This window comes from Prunus mume, unplaced genomic scaffold (genome assembly GCF_029339155.1).
Source record: "Prunus mume cultivar Tortuosa unplaced genomic scaffold, ASM2933915v1 scaffold20, whole genome shotgun sequence".
In the NCBI taxonomy this organism is placed as follows: domain Eukaryota; kingdom Viridiplantae; phylum Streptophyta; class Magnoliopsida; order Rosales; family Rosaceae; genus Prunus; species Prunus mume.
This window is the reverse complement of record NW_028296566.1, coordinates 85,503-95,000: the sequence shown is the minus strand read 5'-3', so window position 1 is coordinate 95,000 and position 9,498 is coordinate 85,503.

Here is a 9,498-nt window from a genome sequence, read left to right as displayed (position 1 = left end):
AGAACTCTCAAAAATAAACCCAATTATATTATTTGGATTTGGATTGAGAGAAATAGAAGTATATGAATTGAGTGAAACTAAAAAAGATTCGATAATTGGTAATCGGATGATTCATGAATCGTCGATTCAAATTATATCTCAGGGTTGGACAAATTATTCATTAACAGAAAAAAAAATTCAAGATCTAACTGATAGAACAAATACAATCATAAATCAAATAGAAAAAATTACAAAAGAAAATAAAAAAGGAATTCCAGATATAAATTTTAGTTCTAACAAAATAAGTTATGATGATAAAGGATCAGAATCACAAAAAAATATTTGGCGGATATTAAAAAGACAAAATGTTAGATTAATCCGTAAGTCACATTATTTTATAAAATATTTCATTGAAAGGATATACATAGATATCTTTCTATGTATCATTAATATTCCTAGCATCAATACACAACTTTTTCTTGAATCAACAAAAAAAATTATTTATAAATACATTAACGATAATGAAGCAAATCACGAAAGAATTGATAAAACAAATCAAAGTGTAATTCCCTTTATTTCGACTATAAAAAAGTCATTTACTAATATTAGTAATAAGAATTCAAAGACTTTTTGCAACTTATCTTACTTTTCACAAGCATATGTATTTTACAAATTATCACAAACTCAACCTATTAACTTATATAAGTTAAAATCTGTATTTCAATATAACGGAATGTCTCTTTTTCTTAAGAATGAAATAAAGGATTTTTTTGTTGTAACACAAGAACTATTTCATTCCGAATTAAGACATAAGAATCTTCGCAATTATGGAATGAATCAATGGACAAATTGGTTAAGGAGTCAGTATCAATGTGATGTATCTCATATTAAATGGTCTAGATTAGTACCACAAAAATGGCGAAATATATTCAATCAACACTGTATGGCTCAAAATAAAGATTTATGTGATTTATATGAAAAGGATCGATTAATTAACTACGAAAAAAATTTCGAAACAGATTCATTACTGAATCAAAAAGATAATTTTAAAAAACAATATAGATATGATATTTTAGCATATAAATCTATTAATTTAGCATATAAATCTATTAATTATGAAGATAAGAAGGACTCTTATATTTATGGATCACCATTACAAGTAAAAAATAAACAAGATATTTTTTATAATTACAACACACATACACAAAAATCATTTAATATGCCGGAAGGTATTCCTATTATCCCTTATCTAGTAGAAGATGATATTAGAGATATGGAGATAAATCCGGATAGAAAATATTTTGATTGGAGAATTTTCCATTTTTGTCTTAAAAATAAGGTCGATATTGACGCCTGGATCGATATTGATACTGACACTAACAGTAATAAATATACTAAGACTAGGGTTAATAAGTATCAAATAATTGATAAAATCAATAAGAGGGGTCTTTTTTATCTCACGATTCAGCAAGATCAAGAAATCAATCTATACAATCAAATAACCCTTTTTGATTGGATGGGGATGAATGAAGAAATACTAAGTTGTCCCATATCAAATATGGAATTTTGGTTCTTCCCAGAATTGGGGATACTTTATAATACGTATAAAATTAAACCGTGGGTTATACCAATTAAATTACTAGTTTTAAATTCTAATATAAATGAAAATTCTAGTAAAAACAAAAGCATCACCGGAAATAAAAAAAGGGATCCTTTTATATCAATATCGGAGAATTCAAAAAAATCTTTTGAATTAGAAAACCGAAATCAAGGGGAAAAAGAATACGCGGTCCAAGCAGATTTTAAATCAGCTCTTTCAAACCAAGAAAAAGATGTTGAAGAAGATTATACGGGATCGTACATGAAAAAAAATAGAAATAAAAAGCAATACAAGATCAATACAAAAGCGGAGTTTGATTTCTTCCTAAAAAGGTATTTGCATTTTCAATTGAGATGGGATGATTCTTTAAATAAAAAAATAAGCAATAACATCAAAGTATATTGTCTCCTGCTTAGACTGATAAATCCAAGAGAAATTACTATATCCTCTATTCAAAGAGGCGAAATGAGTCCGGATATTCTGATGATTCAAAAAGATTTAACTCTTACAGAATTGATTAAAAGGGGAATTTTGATTATTGAACCAATCCGTCTATCTATAAAAAATGATGGAAAATTTATTATGTATCAAACCATCGGTATTTCATTAGTTCATAAAAGCAAACACCAGATTAATCAAAGATACCGAGAAAAAAAACATGCTGATAAGAATTCTGATGAAGCCATTACAAAACATCAAAGGATGACTGGAAATAGAGATAAAAATCATTATGATTTGTTTGTTCCTGAAAATATTTTATCACCTAGACGTCGTAGAGAATTGAGAATTCTAATTTGTTTCAATTCTGAGAATAGACATAGAAATGCAGCATTTTGTAATGGGAATAAGGTAAACAGTCAAGTTTTGGATAAAAGCAAAAACTATAAAAAAAAACTTATTAAATTTAAGTTATTTATTTGGCCCAATTATCGATTAGAAGATTTGGCTTGTATGAATCGTTATTGGTTTAATACCAATAATGGCAGTCGTTTCAGTATGGTAAGGGTACATATGTATCCGCGATTGACAATGCATTAATAGTACATTTTTGCTATATTTCCCATACTATATCTGATCTATGACGACAAAGAGATGCACACATGCATTGTCTTACATTCCATCGTTCCATTCTGATACACGATACTAATTCAATGACATATCAATTTGATCTAGAAATGAATCAACAAAATATTATTATTTTAGGTCTAAATTTTTATCTTTTGTGAGTGCAGAAAACAACCATCCTTTATGTATACCCTTTCAAATCCAAATAAAATTTACAAATTAAAAATTTAATTTTATTAAAAAAAATTCGAAATTAATAACAAAATTAATATTTTTGTATATACAAAATAAAAATGAGAGGCATTATTATTACTGATCAATAAAGATATCTATCAATAAAAATTTCTTAAAATAAAAAGAGGGGGGCGAGAAGATTTCATTTTATGGTAAAAAATTCATTCATCTCAGCTATTTCACAAGAAGAAAAAGACGAAAACAGAGGATCTGCTGAATTTCAAATAGTTAGTTTCACCAATAGGATACGAAGACTTACTTCACATTTAGAATTACACAAAAAAGACTATTTATCTCAGAGAGGTTTACGTAAAATTCTGGGAAAACGCCAACGACTGCTGTCTTATTTGTCAAAGAAAAATAGAATATGTTATAAAGAATTAATTAATCGGTTGGATATTCGGGAGTCAAAAACCCGTTAATTTGAAGAGGCATTTTGAATTATTTGATTTATTAGATCGTGAATTTTAATGAACTTTTTTTCGTTTTCAGCAATTCATGAAAGAATGAATCGAGGAAAAACCGATGAATATACCAGCTACAAGAAAAGACCTCATGATAGTCAACATGGGCCCCCACCACCCATCAATGCATGGTGTTCTTAGACTCATCATTACTCTAGATGGTGAAGATGTTATTGATTGTGAACCAATATTGGGTTATTTACACCGAGGGATGGAAAAAATTGCGGAAAACCGAACAATTATACAATATTTGCCTTATGTAACACGTTGGGATTATTTAGCTACTATGTTCACAGAAGCAATAACTGTAAATGGACCGGAACAGTTGGGAAATATTCAAGTACCTAAAAGAGCTAGCTATATCAGAATAATTATGTTGGAGTTGAGTCGTATAGCTTCTCATCTGTTATGGCTTGGTCCTTTTATGGCGGATATTGGTGCACAAACTCCCTTTTTCTATATTTTCAGAGAAAGAGAATTAGTATATGATCTATTCGAAGCTGCCACCGGTATGAGAATGATGCATAATTATTTTCGTATCGGAGGAGTAGCGGCCGATCTACCTCATGGTTGGATAGATAAGTGTTTGGATTTCTGCGATTATTTTTTAACAAGAGTTGCTGAATATCAAAAACTTATTACACGAAATCCTATTTTTTTAGAACGAGTCGAGGGAGTAGGCATTATTGGTAGAGAGGAAGTAATAAATTGGGGTTTATCGGGACCAATGCTGCGAGCTTCCGGAATACAATGGGATCTTCGTAAAGTTGATCGTTATGAATGTTACGACGAATTTGATTGGGAGGTACAGTGGCAAAAAGAAGGAGATTCATTGGCTCGTTATCTAGTCCGAATTGGTGAAATGATAGAATCTATAAAAATCATTCAACAGGCTCTGGAAGGAATTCCAGGGGGACCCTATGAGAATTTAGAAATACGATACTTTGATAGAGAAAGGAATCCGGAATGGAATGATTTTGAATATCGATTTATTAGTAAAAAGCCTTCTCCTACATTTGAATTGCCGAAACAAGAACTTTATGTGAGAGTCGAAGCCCCAAAGGGAGAGCTGGGAATTTTTCTGATAGGGGATCAGAGTGGTTTTCCTTGGAGATGGAAAATACGCCCCCCGGGTTTTATCAATTTGCAAATTCTTCCTCAGTTAGTTAAAAGAATGAAATTGGCTGATATTATGACGATACTAGGTAGTATAGATATCATTATGGGAGAAGTTGATCGTTGAAATGATAATTGATACACCAGAAGTACAAGATATTGATTCTTTTTCTAGATTAGAGTTTTTAAAAGAGGTTTATGGAATTATATGGGTGCTTATTCCTATTTTGACTCTTGTATTGGGAATCACAATAGGTGTACTGGTAATTGTATGGTTAGAAAGAGAAATATCCGCAGGGATACAACAACGTATTGGACCTGAATACGCCGGCCCTTTGGGAATTCTTCAAGCTCTAGCAGATGGAGCAAAACTGGTTTTCAAAGAAAATCTTCTTCCATCTAGGGGGGATACCCGTTTATTCAGTATCGGGCCATCCATAGCAGTCATATCAATTTTAGTAAGCTATTCAGTAGCTCCTTTTGGCTATCACCTTGTTTTAGCGGATCTCAATATCGGTGTTTTTTTATGGATTGCCATTTCTAGTATTGCTCCAATTGGACTTCTTATGTCAGGGTACGGGTCAAATAATAAATATTCCTTTTTAGGTGGTCTACGAGCTGCTGCTCAATCGATTAGTTATGAAATACCATTAACTTTATGTGTGTTATCAATATCTCTACGTGCGATTCGTTGATACATAGACATAAACTTTTCTTTATTCCTTCTTTTCAAAGAAAGGGTTGGAATGAATTAAGTAGATGTAGATATCTTCATTTTTTTTATTCATTATTCGGGTTGATGAACTAAATCAAATAGTTATATGAGTGAAAGAAAACAGCTTATATATAAATTCGCAGTAAAAAGATTGAGTCTCATTTTCTATGTATAAGAGTTAGAGAGTTAAGCGGAAATAAACATAAGCAGAAGCGACCGTTTCCCCCAAGATTGGTTGATTAGTCATCCTGACTTGAAGCGGGCTCAAAAGATCAACCATATTGAGTTTTCACTATCATTTGTATGTATTACCACAGGGGGGGGTTGAACAAAAACGAGTGGGTGGTTAGAAACACCAAGATATGTAAAGGATTAGTAATTGAGATTATGTAAATTCTCCAAAAGGACATTTTTACATAATATACAAACAAAGAATACTCATTGGGGCTTTAAGTTGGTAGAAATGATCAGGCAATACTCCCCACGACACGATTCCAATCCAGAGTATGCTCCTATCCACCGATTAAATAAATAACTATTGGGAACGAAATAATCCTTTACTTTATTTTGTAAGCCCCCTTTTTCTCAGAAATAGAAAGAAGAATAGGAACGAAAAAAAGAGAAAGAAATCCAATTCCAATAAAAAAATAAAAAGATACCTTTTTTATTTCCCAGATACATATTAATAGATATAGAATTTGTGTCATAATTCATGAATTAATTATAGAATTTTTTTCGTACGTGAAATAAACGGGTTATTGATATTTCTACAATAAGTATTTTATTGAAGAATTAAGTTATTACTCAACAAAGAAGAATTAAAATTCTTATTGAAATTATTAAAGTTAAAGAAAGGGTGAGATCGATTCAGAAGTACTTTTTTTATTTATTATTAAATAATTATAACAGACAGAATTCAATTGGTCTAATTTAGGACCGTCCAATAGATTTTTACTTTATCCATCCTACAAACGTACCAAGATAAAATAATACTGACGCGATCCTTAGATTTATTTCTGGCCTTTAAGGAGCCGTATGAGGTGAAAATCTCATGTACGGTTCTGTAATAGCGATGGTAACAGTAATGGTATCACCGACTATAATTATCTAACAGTTCAAGTACAATTGATATAGTTGAGGCGCAATCAAAATACGGTTTTTGGGGATGGAATTTGTGGCGTCAGCCTATAGGGTTTATCATTTTTATCATTTCTTCCCTAGCAGAATGTGAGAGATTACCTTTTGATTTACCCGAAGCAGAAGAAGAATTAGTAGCAGGTTATCAAACCGAATACTCGGGTATAAAATTTGGTTTATTTTATGTTGCTTCCTATCTAAACCTATTAGTTTCTTCATTATTTGTAACAGTTCTTTACTTGGGAGGTTGGAATATCTCTATTCCGGACATATATGTTTCTGAGCTTTTTGAAATAAATAAAACATGTGGAGTTTTTGGAGCGACAATTGGTATCTTTATTACATTAGCTAAAACTTATTTGTTCTTGTTCATTCCTATCACAACAAGATGGACTTTACCAAGGCTAAGAATGGACCAACTATTGAATCTTGGATGGAAATTTCTTTTACCTATTTCTCTCGGTAATCTATTATTAACAACTTCTTCCCAACTCTTTTCACTGTAAGGTAAATTTACAACTTGTCTCAAACAAGAGAAATAAACAAACATAAAATTATTCATAATATATATTAATGATATGTTCTCTATGGTAACTGGGTTCATGAATTATGGTCAACAAACAGTACGAGCTGCAAGGTACATTGGTCAAAGTTTCATGATTACTTTATCTCACGCAAATCGTTTACCTGTAACTATTCAATATCCTTATGAAAAATTAATCACCGCGGAGCGTTTCCGCGGTCGAATCCATTTTGAATTTGATAAATGTATTGCTTGTGAAGTATGTGTTCGTGTATGTCCTATAGATCTACCCGTTGTTGATTGGAAATTGGAAACTGATATTCGCAAGAAACGGTTGCTTAATTACAGTATTGATTTCGGAGTCTGTATATTTTGTGGTAATTGCGTTGAGTATTGTCCAACAAATTGTTTATCAATGACTGAAGAATATGAACTTTCTACTTATGATCGTCACGAATTGAATTATAATCAAATTGCTTTGGGTCGTTTACCAATGTCAGTAATTGACGATTATACAATTCGAACAGTTTTTAATTCGCCTCAAAAAAAAAAAAGTAAATCTCTTGATTAAAGAATAATTTATAATTACTTTACTAAGACTATTACTTTACTAATAAATAATACTAAGGTTCATTTTTTTTGATCTAATCTAAAGGAATCGGGTTTCTTTCGTTTTGTTTGGTCAATAACTACAAATCCCAACTGTTGATTAGTTGGTTAAGAATCACGTCTTAATTTGGATTGAAAATACATTAATTAATATATCTGTAATTATTTTGACATATATAGTTTCAAATGAGAACTACTCCTTCAGATAACGAATTAAATTAGTCCAACAATTGTACTTACATTTATTCATATCCCTTAGGATTTAATTAGGAATTGCTCAAAAATTAGAATTTTTTTCTGTTCGGATTTCAATAAGGTCATGAAAAACATTTCGATTTATTTATCTCTTATTTTACATATAATGGATTTGCCCGGACCAATACATGATTTTCTTTTAGTCTTTCTGGGATCGGTTCTTATACTAGGAGGTATGGGAGTGGTATTATTTACCAACCCCATTTATTCTGCCTTTTCATTGGGACTGGTTCTTGTTTGTATATCCTTATTCTATATTCTATTAAACTCCTATTTTGTAGCTGCTGCACAACTCCTTATTTACGTGGGAGCTATAAATGTTTTAATCGTATTTGCTGTGATGTTTATGAATGGTTCAGAATATTACAAAGATTTGAATCTTTGGACCGTTGGGGATGGGGTTACTTTGCCAGTTTGTACAAGTATTTTTGTTTTACTCATGATTACTATTACAGATACGTCATGGTACGGGATTATTTGGACTACAAGATCAAACCAGATTATAGAACAAGATTTGATAAGTAATAGTCAACAAATTGGAATTCATTTATCAACGGATTTTTTTCTTCCGTTTGAATTCGTTTCGATAATTCTTTTAGCCGCTTTGATAGGTGCAATTGCCGTGGCGCGACAGTAATAAATCTATAGAATTGGCAACAGCAATCCAAATTAAACTGTTTTATTACATTTATTTCCCTTCAATTAAAGGTTCTTTATGTCTAAAATATAAATTATTTTATTCAATCTATTCTATTACCAATAGAATATATTCCTTTGTTCCGTACTTTTTTTTATTCTAGTCAATTGAATCTGTTTAATTGTTGTTCAGTTCATATTGAAATGAATCGAAATTGATAAGGAGTTGGTCAATGATGCTCGAGCATGTACTTGTTTTGAGTGCCTACTTATTTTCTATCGGTATCTATGGATTGATCACGAGTCGAAATATGGTTAGAGCCCTTATGTGTCTTGAACTTATACTGAATGCGGTTAATATAAATTTCGTAACATTTTCTGATTTTTTTGATAGTCGCCAATTAAAAGGAAATATTTTCTCAATTTTTGTTATAGCTATTGCAGCCGCTGAAGCAGCTATTGGTCCGGCTATTGTTTCGTCAATTTATCGTAACAGAAAATCAACTCGTATCAATCAATCAAATTTGTTGAATAAGTAGTATTAATAATCATATAAATTCTAATATTCATAAATTATAATTACCATGACCATACATTACGTATAATACATGTTTTCGAAAATGTAAAAAATCAATGTAAGAAATCAAAGTATCTTGGTTCTATCGCACGGGTCGATCCAGAAGTAGATTGATTATAAAAATTCTGATAAATTATTGATTCATCTGGTGTCTAAATATATGATTCATTTACAAGTTTACTAGATCGAAAATTTCTGACATTTAAAAATTTATAGATCCAATGTCACATTCAGTAAAGATTTATGATACGTGTATAGGGTGCACTCAATGTGTGCGAGCCTGCCCAACAGATGTATTAGAAATGATACCTTGGGACGGATGTAAGGCTAAGCAAATTGCTTCCGCTCCAAGAACAGAGGACTGTGTCGGTTGTAAGAGATGTGAATCCGCCTGTCCAACGGATTTCTTGAGTGTTCGAGTTTATTTATGGCATGAAACAACTCGAAGTATGGGTCTAGCTTATTAATACGTTCCAGAAAACCCTACTTGAAATACATTTTTTTTACCTTTACCGACAAAAACCCGCGCTCAAAAAATATTTATTTTGAGCACGGGTTTTTCTGGTCCAAGTTTATCTTGTTTTTACC